Consider the following 18,856-nt stretch of genomic DNA (forward strand, 5'->3'; position numbering starts at 1 on the left):
CCTTTTAGATAAATCTAGAAGACGTCTACTATTTGTTAGGCATAGTCAATATTCAGACTCGGATAAATCTGGGGCTTTTCTGGCATATCTTTCTAGAGAGGTCCGACCTGTTACAGTTGTAGCTCAAATTCGTGACTCCTGTGGTAACTTGCACTCTTCTACACCAGCTATCACGAAGGTGTTTTATGAATACTTTGCTAACCTTTACAGCTCTCAAGCCCATTATTCCCTAGACGAGATGCTTGAATATTTGGGACATATATCCCTCCCCTCCATTTCTCAGGATAGCAGAGCATTTCTAGACTCCCCATTTACTGTAGAGGAAGTCGGGGTGGCTGTTTCTTCGTTTCCGGGAGGTAAGGCCCCAGGAGTAGATGGGATTCCCATTGAGGTTTATAAGAAGCATGCCCTTTTCTTTTTTCCCAGATTACTTAATCTTTTTAATGAACTGTGTGACCTGGGTACTCTCCCCTGTTCTATGTCTGAGGCCATTATTATCATGATCCCTAAAATTGGAAAAGATCCCCTTGATCCTGGCTCTTACCGTCCGATTTCCCTCCTCTCTACGGATATTAAAATATTGGCCAAAATGCTTGCACTCAGGCTCAATAGGATAATTAGTGAGGTAGTACATCCTGACCAGACTGGTTTTATGCCAGGAAAGTCTACCTCACAAAATCTTAGGAGATTATATTCAATTTTACAGCTGGCGGATTCGGTGGAGGATGGGGCAGTGGTGGTGTCTTTGGATGCCGCCAGGGCCTTTGACTCTGTAGAGTGGCACTATCTTTGGGAGATCCTGTTTCATATTGGGATGGGACCTAGATTTATAGCTTGTGTTAAATTGTTATACTCCTCCCCTTTAGGGCGGGTTTGTATTAATGGATATGTTTCCCCTTCTTTTCACCTCTCTAGGGGTACTAGACAGGGCTGCCCTCTTTCCCCAGCTCTCTTTGCCCTAGCCATCGAGCCTTTGGCGTGTCTTATAAGAACTGATCCCAGAATACGGGGAATTCAGATACGACAAAGGGTCGACAAGGTGGCTCTCTATGCGGATGACATGTTGTTATTCTTGTAAGATGCATCAGAGTCTTTAATTGCCCTTCTCTCGGTGGTAGACTCTTTTGGACGATTTTCTGGACTGCGCATTAATTGGGACAAATCTTGCATTCTTCCTCTACATGGTCCTTCTACTCCTGTTAGTACGGTAAATACTCCCTTGGTGTGGACCACTAAGTTTAAATATCTGGGAATTTGGGTAATGTCATCTATGTTGGACTTTGTCCCACTTAATGTCCAACCACAAATTGATTTCCTGAAATCCAAGCTGCATGTTTGGAATAAACTTCCCTTGACCGCCACGGGTAGGGTTAATTTGGTAAAAATGATTGTTCTCCCCAAATTTTTATATGTTTTTCAGCAGGCCCCTATCTATATTTCTCCACGTATATTTAAATTGATAGATAGTTATATCTCCTCTTTAGTTTGGGCTGAAAAACGTCCTCGAATCAAACTTAAAACTTTATGTAGGCCTAGAGCACTGGGTGGTCTGGCATTGCCAAATTTCCGCCTCTATTATTTGGCTTCACAATTGGTTCATTTACAGGGGTGGGTTTTGGGTGGGGAGAGCCAGGATCTACCTACCTTATTGGTACACACTGTTACTAGAGGATGTTCCCCTTTGCAGTTATTATTAGATGACAAATGCCCTACAGGGGGAGCTCCATTGGTCACGCAGGCTCATAAGCTGTGGAAACAGGCCCGTGCTTTAGTGGGGGCGGAGGGTATTGATCCTGATTTGTCTTTGTGGAATTCTTCTGCTCTAAGAGAACTGGCCCTATTAGATAGTAGCTCCTTGTGGACTGGGAGGGGGGTTCTCTCCATTGGACAGTTGTATAGTGACGGGGTATTAAAAAGTTTTGACACTATTAGAACTGAATTTGGGGTCCCGAATACTATGTTTTTCCGTTACCTACAGCTCCGACACGCTCTAGCTGTCCAGTTTTCTGCAGGCCCTCCGCAATTTACTCCTGATCCAGTTAGGGTTATGCTGCAAGCAACTAGTGGTAGGCGATTAATTTCCAGACTTTACTCCTACCTCCTTACTGCTAATTCCGATGATACCCTATTATCACTTAGGCTTAAATGGGTGGATGATTTGGGTCCATTAGATGATGATGAATGGTCTTTAATGTTGAATAGTCATGTGATCGCCACTTCTGCAGTGAGATTCCAACAGATACAGTTCTTTTTATTACACAGGGTGTATCTTACTCCTTTGTTGATGAATCGATTTGGATCTGGAGTGTCGGATAGGTGTCCTAAGTGTTCTGTTTCCCAGTGCTCATTTTGGCATCTCCTCTGGGAGTGCCCTGCTGTTCGAGTGTTTTGGTCCCGGGTCACCACCTGTGTTACCAACACAGAGAGTAGTATTCCCATTTTGTCACCTAAAATCTGCATCTTTGGACTGGGTCTTTCGAACAGGGTTAATCGATTGACGGCCCAATATGTGATTAATGCGATGACTTTGGCTAAGGTTTGTATTGCCCGTACTTGGATGGCAGCTAGGGGCCCTACTTTTGCTGAATGGTCTGGGTTAATGAATGAAGTAGTGGGGCATGAACGTTTTATATACACCAAACGTAACTCTATCCTGAAGTATGAACGTATTTGGGGTCCGTGGATTTCTTCAACTTATTATGTTAATGGAGGTGAGGAGACTTCGGATGGTGGGGGGCTGGAGACCGGCGAGACTGTGCAATAATGTTTTATTATTCTGAGATGTTTGTAGTAAATTTTCTCTTATACCGCAAGGTTGAGATATTTTTCTGTGCTGATAATGTGCTCTGTTTTATTTATATACTGTTTTTGAATATGTAATTGTATTATTTTAATGGGTAGCTATTTTATTTCTGTGGGGATGGGGCTTATAGGAGGGAGGGTTTTCTCTTTCTGGGTTGTAATTTGATGTTTTTGTTATAAAATGACAAACTTTATAAATAAACGCAATTTAAAAAGTGTGCATGTCCTTTTTAATATCTAACATAAGGACCTAAGGACAATTCCATCTTGCACTACCTTTTATTTCTGCTACTGCTGTGTGGCAATGTTTCATAAATGTCCTTTAAACTGCGGTGTCTGTGCCGCTGCTCTGTCGCTTACTAACCAGCCAGTTCACTGCAGCCTTTGGCCAATAATGGTGAAAACAATATTGTGAGCTGTGAGGAGGTCTAAATTGACTGTAAATGACTGGAAATTAATGTTATTGAGGTTAATAATACTATTGGAACAAAAAAAGTCAAAATTATGTGATTCTAGCTTTATTTGGCAATTTTTGTAAAAAATCCAAATCCAAAACCAGTCACTGCAGGTTTGGCAAATCCAAATCCAAAGCCGGACGATGAATCATAGACAAATCCAGCAAAAATGGTCAGGCGCACATCCCTACTAACATTACACTATCAGCACACACTGCAGCACCAGCACTGACATTATACTGCCAGCACCCACTGCACCACCAGCACTTACATTACACTGCCAGCACACACCGCACCACCAGCACTGACATTACACTGCCAGCACACACCGCACCACCAGCACTGACATTACACTGCCAGCACACACTTCACCACCAGCACTGACATTACACTGCCAGCAAACACTGCACCACCAGCACTGACATTACACTGCCAGCACCCACTGCACCACCAGCACTGACATTACACTGCCAGCACACACTGCACCACCAGCACTGACATTACACTGCCAGCAAACACTGCACCACCAGCACTGACATTACATACACTGCCAGCACACACTGCACCACCAGCACTGACATTACACTGCCAGCAAACACTGCATCACCAGCACTGACATTACACTGCCAGCACCCACTGCACCACCAGCACTGCATCACCAGCACTGACAATACACTGCCAGCACACACTGCACCACCAGCACTGACATTACACTGCCAGCGAACACTGCACCACCAGCACTGACATTACACTACCGGCACACACTGCACCACCAGCACTGACATTACACTGCCAGCACACACTGCACCACCAGCACTGACATTACACTGCCAGCAAACACTGCACCACCAGCACTGACATTACACTGCCAGCACACACTGCACCACCAGCACTGACATTACACTGCCAGCACCCACTGCATCACCAGCACTGACATTACACTGCCAGAACACACTGCACCACCAGCACTGACATTACACTGCCAGCAAACACTGCACCACCAGCACTGACATTACACTGCCAGCACCCACTGCACCACCAGCACTGCATCACCAGCACTGACATTACACTGCCAGCACCAAAGCAGCCCCAGACCATCACATTACCTCCACCATGCTTGACAGATGGCATCAGGCACTCTTCCAGCATTTTTTCACTTGTTCTGCGTCTCACAAATGTTCTTCTGTGTGATCCATACACCTCAAAGTTCGATTTGTCTGTCCATAACACTTTTTTCCAATCTTCCTCTGTCCAATGTCTGTGTTCTTTTGCCCATATTAATCTTTACCTTTTATTGGCCAGTCTTAGATATGGCTTTTTCTTTGCCACTCTGCCTAGAAGGCCAGCATCCTGGAGTCGCCTCTTCACTGTAGATGTTGACACTGGCGTTTTACTGGTACCATTTAATGAAGCTGCCAGTTGAGGACTTGTGAGGCGTCTATTTCTCAAACTAGAGATTCTAGTGTACTTGTCGTCTTGCACAGTTGTGCATTGGGGCCTCCCACTTCTCTTTCTACTCTGGTTAGAGCCTGTTGGTGCTGTTCTGTGAAGGGAGTAGTACACACCATTGTAGGAAATGTTCAGTTTCTTGCCAATTTCTCGCATGGAATAGCCTTCATTTCTAAGAACAAGAATAGACTTTTCGAGTAAATCCGAGCCCTGGCTCAGGTTTTCCCGCCATGCTCAGATTCCAAATCAAGGCAAAACTTCATCATCCCGGCATCAGATTCTCGTGGGTTTTGGATTCTATATAAGGCCCTGCCTCTGTGATTTGAGCGCCATTTGACAGCTGCTGTGTGCTGTGCTGTGCTCTATTGTGTCCATCCACAAGTGGCTGTGCTGTGTTCATCAAATGACTGTGCTGTGTCCATCCACAAGTGGCTGTGCTGTGGCCATCCACAAGTGGCTGTGCTGTATCCATCCACAAATGGCTGTGCAGTGTCCATCAAGTGGCTGTGCTGTATCTAACCACAAGTAGCTGTGCAGTGTCTATCTACAAGTGGCTGTGCTGTATCCATCCACAAATGGCTGTGCGGTGTCCATCAAGTGGCTGTGCTGTATCTAACCAGAAGTGGCTGTGCAGTGTCTATCCAACAAGTGGCTGTGCTGTGTCCATCCACAAGTGGCTGTGCTGTGTCCATCCACAAGTGGCTGTGCTGTGTCCATCCACAAGCAGAGGCGGATTTAGACCTCATGGGGCCCTAAGCAAGATATCAGTTTGGGGCCCTACTCCCTCAACAGCATGCAATTTTACACACACATTGCCCCATAGCTGCACACACACACACTGCCCTCATAGCCGCACACACACACACACACTGCCCCATCGTCATACACACACACTGCCCCATAGCCGCACACACACACACACTGCCCCATAGTCGCACACACACACACACACTGCCCTCATAGCCGCACACACACACTGCCCTCATAGCCGCACACACACGCACTGCCCTCACAGCCCCACATGCACACACACTGCGCCCATAGCCGCACACACACACTGCCCCATAGCCACACACACACACTGCCCCCATAGCCGCACACACACACGCATTGCCCCCATAGCCACACACACACACGCACTGCCCTCATAGCCGCACACACACTGCCCCATAGCCGCACACACACACACACTGCCCCATAGCCGCACACACACGCACTGCCCCCATAGCCACACACACACACACGCACTGCCCTCATAGCCGCACACACTGCCCCATAGCCGCACACACACACACACACACACTGCCCTCATAGCCGCACACACACACACTGCCCCATAGCCGCACAAACACACACTGCCCTTATAGCTGCACACACACACACCCCTCATAGCCGCACACACACTGCCCCATAGCCGCACACGCACACACTGCCCCCATATCCGCACACACACTGCCCCCATAGCCGCACACACACACTGCCACCACAGCCGCACACAGACACACTGCTCTTATAGCCGCGCACACACACGGCCCCCATAGCTGCACATACTGCTATTGTAGCCGCACACACATACTGCCCCCATAGCCGCGCACACACACACACTGCCCCCATAGCCGCACACACACACTGCTCTCATAGCCGCACACACATACTGCCCCCATAGCCGCACACACACACACACTGCCCCATAGCCGCACACACACACACACACTGCTCTCATACAAATACACACTGCCCCCATAGCCGCATATATACACATACATGTACTGACACACACTTACTGACACCACCAAGTGGCTGACACACACTTGCTGACACTGACATTCATTTATTATACATTCACACAGCACAAGGCAGTCTTTATTTGCTTGCAGCAAACACCCCTCCCCCACATCCTGCAGAGATTATAGCAGGAGGGTGATAGAAGAATCAAACACCCCCTCTCCCCTGTGGACTATAGCAGGTGCAGGTGGACAATTCCCTTCCCCCCCCAATCCACAGCACCATAGTATGTGGCCCAACAGGCAATGGCACTCACCTCCTAATACACTCTCTCCACATGTCAGCATGGAGGGCACCTCAGCCTCTTCTAGGCTCCGCTCCTCTCTCTGCGTGTGACGTTACTGGTCACCTGCAGCACAGCAGAGCAGGGGAGACTAGAGGAGTGCAGAGAAACAGAGCAGCACCCGGCAGCTGTAGAATCAATGTGCTGACAGTCTGCCGGGCAAAACAATAATATAACATGCCTCCGTTCTACAGCCCTGTCTGCGGGCCCCCAGGGACCCGCCGGGCCCTAAGCGGTCGCTTGGGTTGCCTAGCGGTAAATCCGCTACTGTCCACAAGTGGCTGTGCTGTGTCCATCCACAAATGGCTGTGCAGTGTCCATTTACAAGTGGCTGTGCAGTATCCATCCACTGCCTGTCCCTGTGTCCAACCACAACTGGCTATGCTGTGCCCATCCACTCCCTGTTCCAGTGTCCATCCACAAGTGACTGTGTACATCTTTTTTTTACACAAGTGTGTACATATTTCCAGTGTGTACCCACCTTTAGTATAATTGTTTAGTCACACAGTGGTGCTGCACTGACTCCCCAGGCCATACCCCAATGCGTTCACATATAAGCAGTGTGACAACGCAGTGTCAGTCACGAAAAAAGTAAAGAAAAAGGTTAATAAAAAGTTGTTAAAAAAGTTTCTACAACCTGTGTGCGCTGTACCCCACTGATTTTGTTCACGTATATATATATATATATATATATATATATATATATATATATATATACAGAAAACTCAGCAATCACCATTGTTAAATCACTCACAATAATGCAGAAATAATGGGGTTTTGGTTCATGGATTGATCAATGATTGATCTGGAGGTGCTACACAATCTGTCATACTTATGGAAACCTGTTAGCTGCTATCACAGAGTTTAAACTAGGGGTGTGCACCGGCCACTTTTCGTGTTTTGTGTTTTGGTTTTGGATCTGGATCTTTCTTCGTGTTTTGGATCTGGATTGGTTTTGCCAAAACCACCCTTCCGTGTTTTGGGTTCTGGGTTTTGTGTTTTGGATCTGTATTTTTTGGAAAAAAAGCATAAAAACAGCTAAAATCACAGAATTTGTAGGTTTTTCTGCTCCTATGCTATTATTAACCTCAATAACCTTAATTTCCACTCATTTCCAGTCTATTCTGAACACCTCACACCTCACAATAGTGTTTTTATGTCCAAAAGGTTGCACCGAGGTAGCTGGATGACTATGCTAAGCGACACGAGTGGGCGGCACAAACACGTGACCCATCTAGGAGTGACACTGCAGTGGCAGGCAGGATGGCAGTTAGAAAAACTAGGCCCCAAACTGTACATAATGCAAAGAAAAAAAGAGGTGCAAGATGGAATTGTCCTTGGGCCCTCCCACCCACCCTTATGTTGTATAAACAGGACATGCACACTTTAACAAATCAATCATTTCAGCGCCAGGGTCTGCCACACAACTGTGGCTGAAATGATTGGTTCGTTTGGGCCCCCACAAAACAAGCTGGCAATTAATGTGTCCCTGCACAAACTGGCTCTACGGAGGCAAGATGTCATCCTCATCCTCCTCATCCACCGATTCCTCACCCTCTTCAGTGTGTACATCCTCATCCTCACAAAGTATTAACTCGTCCCCACTTGAATCCACCACCACAGGTCCCTCTGTACCTTCTGGAGGCTGGTCTCCCTGGAAGAGCTGATAATTCATTTTGATGAACATCATCTTCTCCACATTCTGTGGAAGCAACCTCCTACGCCTTTCGCTGACAAGGTTCCCGGCTGCACTAAACACTCTTTCGGAGTACACACTGGAGGGGGGGCAACTCAGGTAAAATAGAGCCAGTTTGTACAGGGGCCTCCAAATTGCCTCTTTTTCCTGCCAGTACAGGTATGGACTGTCTGACATGCCTACTTGGATGCTGTCACCGATGTAATCCTCCACCATTCTGTCAATGGTGACAGTATCATATGCAGTGACAGTAGACATGTCAGAAATTGTTGCCAGGTCCTTCAGTCCGGACCAGATGTCCAAACTTGGTCCTGCCTGCCCTGCATCACCGCCAGCGGGTTGCTTAGGATACCTAAGTTTTTTCCTGGCAGCCCCAGTTGCGGGAGAAAATGAAGAAGGAGCCGTTGACGTGTCACGTTCCGCTTCAGCTGACAGTGTGTTCACCAGCAGGTCTTTGCACCTCTGCAGGCTTGTGTCGGCCGGAAAGAGAGACACCACATAGGCTTTAAACCTAGGATCGAGCACGGTGGCCAAAATGTAGTGGTCTGATTTCAACAGATTGACCACCCTGGAATCCTGGCAAAGCGAATGAAGGGCTTCATCCACAAGTCCCACATGCCGAGCGGAATCGCTCCGTCTTAGCTCCTCCTTCACTTTCTCCAGCTGCTTCTGCAAAAGCCTGATGAGGGGAATGACCTGACTCAAGCTGGCAGTGTCTGAACTGACTTCACGTGTGGCAAGTTCGAAGGGCTGAAGAACCTTGCACAACACGGAAATCATTCTCCACTGCGCTTGAGTCAGGTGCATACCCCCTCCTTTGCCTATGTCATAGGTGGATGTATAGGCTTGTATGGCCTTTTGCTGCTCCTCCATCCTCTGAAGCATATAGAGGGTTGAGTTCCACCGCGTCACAACCTCTTGCTTCAGGTGATGGCGGGGCAGGTTCAAGAGTGTTTGCTGGCGCTCCAGTCTTCGGCACGCAGTCGCTGAATGGCGAAAGTGGCCAGAAATTTTTCGGGCCACCCAAAGCGTCTCCTGCACGCCCCTGTCGCTTTTCAGAAAATTCTGCACCACCAAGTTTATTGTGTGAGCAAAACATGGGACGTGCTGGAATTTGCCCAGATGTAATGCCCGCACAATATTGGTGGCGTTGTCAGATATCACAAATCCCCAGGAGAGTCTAAGTGGGGTAAGCCACTGGGCGATGATTTCCCTCAGTTTCTCTAAGAGGTTGTCGGCGGTGTGCCTCTTACTGAAACCGGTGATACACAGCGTAGCCTGCCTTGTAACGAGCTGGCGTTTCTGAGATGCTGCTACTGGTGACGCTGCTGCTGTTGCTGCATAAGGTGATACATCTACCCAGTGGGCTGTCACAGTCATATAGTCCTTAGTCTGCCCTGTTCCACTTGTCCACATGTCCGTGGTTAAGTGGACATTGTGTACAATGGCATTTTTCAGGACACTGAGGACACTTTTTCTGACGTTTCTGTACAGTCTCGGTATCGCCTGCCTAGTGAAGTGGAATCTAGACGGGATTTGGAACCGGGGACACACTACCTCCATCAATTGTCTAAATCCCACTGCACTAATGGCGGATACCGGACGCACGTCTAACACCAACATAGCAGTCAAGGCCTCAGTTATACGTTTTGCTTCAGGATGACTGCTGTCGTACTTCATCCTCCTCGCTAAGGACTGTTGGAGGGTCAATTGTTTAGTAAAAGTAGTGGTGTTCCTACTTCCTCTCTGGGATGATGAACGACTCCCAGCAGCAGCAGCAACAGCAGCAGCGGCAGCAGTAGGCGTAGCAATGCAGGATCCTCCGGAGGAATCCCGGATAGGAGAGTCAGTCATGCCAGTGATATGGCCTGCAGGACTACTTCCGATCCTGACTAAGGAGGAAATTGACGAGGAGGGAGTTGACGGTGTGGTTTGCAGGCGCTTGGATACAACAGGACAACGGGATTTAGGTGTCCCTGGACTGCTTACGGTCTGAGCCAAAGTTTCTGAACTTGACAGTAACTTTTTATGAACGCGCTGCAGGTGCCGTATAAGGGAGGATGTTCCTAGGTGGTTGACGTCCCTACCCCTACTTATTTCACCTTTACATATGGTACATATGGCAAGACAGTTGTTGTCCGGATTTGGATAGAAATATTGCCAGACCAAAGAGGTGGAATGTTTGGTCTTCTGCCCAGGCATGACCGTGATGGGCTTTTTCATCCCACGGACAACAACTGTCTCCCCCGGAGCCTGATTTAAACAAACCACATCACCATCAGAATCCTCCTCGCCAACTTCCTCCTCAGCGCCAGCTACACCAGTATCCTCATCCTGTTGTACTTCAACAGTGACATCTTCAATTTGCATATCAGCAAGTGGACTGTGGGTGCTCCTTTCAGCACTTGCAGGGGGCGTGCAAATGGTGGAAAGAGCCACCTCTTCCCGTCCAGTGCTGGGAAGGTCAGGCATCGCAACCACCACCACACTTGGACTCTCTTTGGGGATTTGTGATATCTTCTTAGAAAGCACAGTTCTTCGCTGTGCTTTTGCCAGCTTAACTCTTTTGATTTTTTTAGTGGGAGGAGTGCTTCCATCGTCATGTGAAGCTGAACCACTAGTCATGAACATACTAGGGATCGACCTTAGCCGTTCCTTGCCACTCCGTGTCGTAAATGGCATATTGGCAAGTTTACGTTTCTCTTCAGCTGATTTAAATGTCTTTTTCAAGGTCATTTTCCTGAACTTTGCCATTTGGGATTGTATGTGCCCTCTACTATGACATTGGGCATCGGCCTTGGCAGACGACGTTGATGGCATGTTATCGTCTATGTCATGACTAGTGGCAGCAGCTTCAGCACTAGGAGGAAGTGGTTCTTGATCTTTCTCTATTTTATTTTTATCGGAGAAAGTTTGGTCCTCCATTTATGTTATATCGATTTGATATATACGTGCGGCTAAACACAGAAAATAAATTTTTTTTTGGTTCGGACTGGAGTGTACTTTGTGGGTTACAGCACCCTTTAACGGTCAAGCCAGCCGGCCCTTTACTTATGACACAGGCGCACTCTTGGCACTACTTTGTTGATGCACGTGCGGCTACTGCGCACACAATTCACAAACACAGAAAATAATTTTTTTTTGGTTTGGACTGGAGTGTACTTTGGGGGTTACAGCACCCTTTAACGGTCAAGCCAGCCGGCCCTTTACTTATGACACAGGCGCACGCTTGGCACTACTTTGTTGATGCACGTGCGGCTACTGCGCACACAATTCACAAACACAGAAAATAATTTTTTTTTGGTTTGGACTGGAGTGTACTTTCGGGGGTTACAGCACCCTTTAACGGTCAAGCCAGCCGGCCCTTTACTTATGACACAGGCGCACGCTTGGCACTACTTTGTTGATGCACGTGCGGCTACTGCGCACACAATTCACAAACACAGAAAATAATTTTTTTTTTGGTTTGGACTGGAGTGTACTTTCGGGAGTTACAGCACCCTTAACGGTCAAGCCAGCCGGCCCTTTACTTATGACACAGGCGCACGCTTGGCACTACTTTGTTGATGCACGTGCGGCTACTGCGCACACAATTCACAAACACAGAAAATAATTTTTTTTTGGTTTGGACTGGAGTGTACTTTCAGGGGTTACAGCACCCTTTAACGGTCAAGCCAGCCGGCCCTTTACTTATGACACAGGCGCACGCTTGGCACTACTTTGTTGATGCACGTGCGGCTACTGCGCACACAATTCACAAACACAGAAAATAATTTTTTTTTGGTTTGGACTGGAGTGTACTTTCAGGGGTTACAGCACCCTTTAACGGTCAAGCCAGCCGGCCCTTTACTTATGACACAGGCGCACGCTTGGCACTACTTTGTTGATGCACGTGCGGCTACTGCGCACACAATTCACAAACACAGAAAATAATTTTTTTTTGGTTTGGACTGGAGTGTACTTTCGGGGGTTACAGCACCCTTTAACGGTCAAGCCAGCCGGCCCTTTACTTATGACACAGGCGCACGCTTGGCACTACTTTGTTGATGCACGTGCGGCTACTGCGCACACAATTCACAAACACAGAAAATAATTTTTTTTTTGGTTTGGACTGGAGTGTACTTTCGGGAGTTACAGCACCCTTAACGGTCAAGCCAGCCGGCCCTTTACTTATGACACAGGCGCACGCTTGGCACTACTTTGTTGATGCACGTGCGGCTACTGCGCACACAATTCACAAACACAGAAAATAATTTTTTTTTGGTTTGGACTGGAGTGTACTTTCAGGGGTTACAGCACCCTTTAACGGTCAAGCCAGCCGGCCCTTTACTTATGACACAGGCGCACGCTTGGCACTACTTTGTTGATGCACGTGCGGCTACTGCGCACACAATTCACAAACACAGAAAATAATTTTTTTTGGTTTGGACTGGAGTGTACTTTCAGGGGTTACAGCACCCTTTAACGGTCAAGCCAGCCGGCCCTTTACTTATGACACAGGCGCACGCTTGGCACTACTTTGTTGATGCACGTGCGGCTACTGCGCACACAATTCACAAACACAGAAAATAATTTTTTTTTGGTTTGGACTGGAGTGTACTTTCGGGGGTTACAGCACCCTTTAACGGTCAAGCCAGCCGGCCCTTTACTTATGACACAGGCGCACTCTTGGCACTACTTTGTTGATGCACGTGCGGCTACTGCGCACACAATTCACAAACACAGAAAATAATTTTTTTTTAGGTTTGGACTGGAGTGTACTTTCGGGGGTTACAGCACCCTTAACGGTCAAGCCAGCCGGCCCTTTACTTATGACACAGGCGCACGCTTGGCACTACTTTGTTGATGCACGTGCGGCTACTGCGCACACAATTCACAAACACAGAAAATAATTTTTTTTTGGTTTGGACTGGAGTGTACTTTCGGGGGTTACAGCACCCTTTAACGGTCAAGCCAGCCGGCCCTTTACTTATGACACAGGCGCACGCTTGGCACTACTTTGTTGATGCACGTGCGGCTACTGCGCACACAATTCACAAACACAGAAAATAATTTTTTTTTAGGTTTGGACTGGAGTGTACTTTCGGGGGTTACAGCACCCTTAACGGTCAAGCCAGCCGGCCCTTTACTTATGACACAGGCGCACGCTTGGCACTACTTTGTTGATGCACGTGCGGCTACTGCGCACACAATTCACAAACACAGAAAATAATTTTTTTTTTGGTTTGGACTGGAGTGTACTTTCGGGGGTTACAGCACCCTTAATGGTCAAGCCAGCCGGCCCTTTACTTATGACACAGGCGCACGCTTGGCACTACTTTGTTGATGCACGTGCGGCTACTGCGCACACAATTCACAAACACAGAAAATAATTTTTTTTTTGGTTTGGACTGGAGTGTACTTTCGGGGGTTACAGCACCCTTAACGGTCAAGCCAGCCGGCCCTTTACTTATGACACAGGCGAACGCTTGACACTACTTTGTTGATGCACGTGCGGCTACTGCGCACACAATTCACAAACACAGAAAATAATTTTTTTTTGGTTTGGACTGGAGTGTACTTTCAGGGGTTACAGCACCCTTTAACGGTCAAGCCAGCCGGCCCTTTACTTATGACACAGGCGCACGCTTGGCACTACTTTGTTGATGCACGTGCGGCTACTGCGCACACAATTCACAAACACAGAAAATAATTTTTTTTTGGTTTGGACTGGAGTGTACTTTCGGGGGTTACAGCACCCTTTAACGGTCAAGCCAGCCGGCCCTTTACTTATGACACAGGGGCACTCTTGGCACTACTTTGTTGATGCACGTGCGGCTACTGCGCACACAATTCACAAACACAGAAAATAAATTTTTTTTAGGTTTGGACTGGAGTGTACTTTCGGGGGTTACAGCACCCTTAACGGTCAAGCCAGCCGGCCCTTTACTTATGACACAGGCGCACGCTTGGCACTACTTTGTTGATGCACGTGCGGCTACTGCGCACACAATTCACAAACACAGAAAATAATTTTTTTTTGGTTTGGACTGGAGTGTACTTTCGGGGGTTACAGCACCCTTTAACGGTCAAGCCAGCCGGCCCTTTACTTATGACACAGGCGCACGCTTGGCACTACTTTGTTGATGCACGTGCGGCTACTGCGCACACAATTCACAAACACAGAAAATAATTTTTTTTTAGGTTTGGACTGGAGTGTACTTTCGGGGGTTACAGCACCCTTAACGGTCAAGCCAGCCGGCCCTTTACTTATGACACAGGCGCACGCTTGGCACTACTTTGTTGATGCACGTGCGGCTACTGCGCACACAATTCACAAACACAGAAAATAATTTTTTTTTTGGTTTGGACTGGAGTGTACTTTCGGGGGTTACAGCACCCTTAACGGTCAAGCCAGCCGGCCCTTTACTTATGACACAGGCGCACGCTTGGCACTACTTTGTTGATGCACGTGCGGCTACTGCGCACACAATTCACAAACACAGAAAATATATTATTTTTTTAGCACTTGGGGGGAGCACCCCTGATGGACAGAGCACCCCCTGGACAACACTACAGCACCCCTTTAGGACTGGGACACTGCACAGGACTTTGGAACTGACTGCACAACACAGTCCAGCCAGCCCCTATGGACTTTGAAGTAGTGGACACAGCCCCTATTAACAACAGCAGCACAGCACAACACAGCCAGCCCCTATGGACTTTGAAGTAGTGGACAACAGCAGCACTACACTACACTACACTACACAGCACTAACTCCCACCCTCCCTCTTCACTGTCCACAGCCGAGTGAGAAAATGGCGCCGACGCGGGTACCTTATATAGGATCCAAAACCCGCGAGACTCGGAAGGCGGGATGATGACGTTTTGCCTCGATGTCAGATCCGAGTCAGGCGGGAAAAGTCGAGCCTGACTCGGATCGGACTCGGATCGGGGGGGCTCGGGGGGGTTCGGATTTCAGAAATCCGAACCCGCTCACCCCTAGTTTAAACTGAAAGAAAGCTTATCTGCCAACTAACTTATGGCTTTTAAAGGCAAGACAGTCACCACACAGCTCCTATGGGGTTTTGGTTCATGGATTACCAAAAAGGCAGCCGACACATGTTAATATAAATGAGCTTGCACAGGGGTGCATGACGAGTGCAGTGGATTTCTGACTTTGTTTATTTGGTTACATTTTAATTAGCCTTTTTGTGATCACAGCTTTCTCATGCACCCCTGTGCAAGCTCATTTATATTAACCTGTGTCAGCTGCCTTTTTGGTAATCCATGAACCAAAACCCCATTATTTATGTACTAATGTGAGTGATTTAACAATGGTGAGTGCTGAGTTTTCTGTTTTTGTTTAGTTAAGCAATGTGGTCACAAGCCACTTGCACCACAGTCCTGGGAATGGCGAGTGCAGGTCTGCACCCCAATTCTGGGAGTTGCAAGTATATATATATATATATAAGCTGGCTGTAGTGCTGTGTTGTCAAGGGGGTGCTCTGTTCTTCAGGGGTGCTCTCTTCACCCACCCCCAGTGTTAAAAGCTGGGCTGGCTGGCTACTGTTGTCCATATATACATAGGGGATGGCTGACTACTGTTGTCCTGTCCATAGGGGCTGGCTGGCTGTAGTGCTGTGTTGTCCATGATGGGCTGCCCTGTCTGCTGTAGGGGTACGCTCTTACGAACAGGATCACCTCGGTGGCCCTGGGATCTAAGTTCTCCACGAACAGCGTCCTATCAGCCTCGACGGCACCCATCTCTCTCCTGAGTCCCGTCCTGTGTGCCCAACAGCAGCAGTCAATGGGTGACACGATAAGTCACCGTGCAGCGCCTTTTGGGGCCTAGTTTTTCAAACTGCCATCCTGTCTGCCACTGCAGTGCCACTCCTAGATGGGCCACGTGCTTGTGCCGCCCACTTGTGTCGCTTAGCATAGTCATCCAGCTACCTTGTGAAACCTTTTGGCCTAAAAACAATATTGTGTAGTGTGAGGTGTTCAGAATAGACTGGAAACGAGTGGAAATGAATGTTATTGAGGTTAATAATACCATAGGAACAAAAAACCCCACAAATTCTGTGATTTTAGCTGTGTTTATGCTTTTTTTCAAAAAAATACAGATCCAAAACACAAAACCCGGAAGTGTGGTTTTGGCAAAACAAATCCAGATCCAAAACACAAAGAAAGATCCAGATCCACAAAACACGAAAAGTATACTCAGACTTTCTGGTGCACCTCATGAATTTACTACAGGGATGTGTTACACAATTAGGGGAGGGGGGGTAATATGGCCAGCAGGTCAGCCACCCCTAATATTTGTTAGTATGCAATAGGCTGATTTGAGGTTAGCTGCTCTGCAGTGCAATTACTATCTATCTTGGCTTCTCTTTCGATCTTTGTAAGGAATCCTTGGCTATTGACAATGTAATCTTTTATGGCCTTAAATTTCAATTTCTTAATCAAATCAATTAAAATTAATTAAATAAATCAATTAATTAATGCACCACTTTCATCCATTAGGGTGCTTGATTTATTTATAGAATTTTCCACTTCTCTGCTTTGTTTTTTTGTAGCAGTAATAAAATAATGAATAATTAATCAATCAATAACTTAATCAGTCAATCTTTCTTCCACTACATACTCCACCTCCATTTCCCATTACTGCCCTCGGGCCTCTGATCTTGTTCTTGATTAATGAAAACATTCTATAGCATCATATAGTTTATATTAAACTGCCATCCTGTCTGCCACTGCTGTGCCACTTTGTTTCTTAAATGTGCCATGTTGAACTGCCACGTGTTTGTGCCGCCCATTGCTGTCGCTTAGCTTAGTCAGCCAGCTAGCTCTGTGCAACCTTTTTGGCTTAAACTGGATGATATTGTGAGCTGTGATGTGGTCAAACTTGACTGAAAATGACTGGAAATTAATGTTATTGAGGTTACTAATATTGTAGGAACAAAAACAGGCCCAAATTATGTGATTTTACTTGTTTTAATAAATCTTTGAAGAAAATACAGGTCTAAAACCAAAACACCTGAGGGCAGTTCTGGCAAAACCACAACCAAAACCAAAACTGTCAACAAGTTAGAACCAAAATACGGGGGTCGGCACACATTTCTAATATACACATTTGTATATGTTTATACTTTATATATATGTCCTCAATGCTGAGAAATACAGGCATGTGCTTCATCCATCATGCAATACCATCAGAGAGGCATCTGATTAATGTGATCTTGCAATCAACTAAATTGAAGTATAAAACACTTTTTTGTCAGAAGAATATGATAATAAAAACTACAAATAACTTAATAAACACTTATGCAACCAGTTTATTGTAGGTTTGTGCAGTTCACTTATTGTTCTTAAATGTCTATTTGTGTTTCTCTTGAATTTACATGATTTATCTTGAATTTATCATTTAAATCACAACAACCTATAAACTTACTAACATGTATTTTTTGTGTATCCTTATAATACCTTATAAATAATGCAACTTAACTGCTAAAAATAAATACACAGACAACAGTGTTGGCGTTTAAAATCTGTGTCAAATTTTATTTTTGACAAACACTAGAATTTCTGATTATAAGTTAAACTAATATTGGTGACGGCACAAAAAGAACGCACATGACAATAACAACAAACATATCAAACAAACACACACACACACAAGCCAAGCATTGGTGATCATCTCTTCTTTCTTCTCAGCACCGGGTGGTATAGCCATTTCCCATCCAAGACAATTGGCTAGTACCTGACTCCGCTTTCAAGGAGAGCGCACCCACTAAGCATAACTATTAACATAACTAACCAAGTGCCGTTCTTTTCCGCCAAGCGAGGCCTAAACCGATGCGCCACCACCATAACTTAAACCTACACCCAGAAACACCGTAACCAGCGGAAAATACCTTCCAGAAAAATAGCCATACCTGCAGGACTATGGTGCACACCATCTCCCCGATACAAATGAATATCGTGAAATTGAATCAATACATGCTCCAGCACACCACCACCAGTCTCCAGCACATACCTAGCCACTGCAGTATTGACTTTCTAGCCACATCAAGTCACGCAGAAGACTCAGCATTCCTCCACACATGCCTAAGGACAATGAAGGACCACACTTACAGTCAAGCAAAGCTTCCGCAATCAAATGAAAGTCCCTAATGATAACAGAGCGCAAATCTAGAGCAGTGCGCTGACCTAAGTCATTCCCACCCAGATGCAACACTAACACCTTAGGCAATGCATAAAACCGCACAGCAGACACCACCCTACCTGTTACAAGCCGCCACACTGCCAATGCTGTGTGGGGTGAACGCCGGGAAAGCGTTTGCTGTAGTCTCCTCCTTCCTCCTGTTTGGATCTGTGGTTGAGTTCCAGTCTTGGTTGCTGCTG

This window comes from Taudactylus pleione, unplaced genomic scaffold (genome assembly GCF_031769625.1).
Source record: "Taudactylus pleione unplaced genomic scaffold, aTauple2 ptg000183l, whole genome shotgun sequence".
NCBI lineage: Eukaryota > Metazoa > Chordata > Amphibia > Anura > Myobatrachidae > Taudactylus > Taudactylus pleione.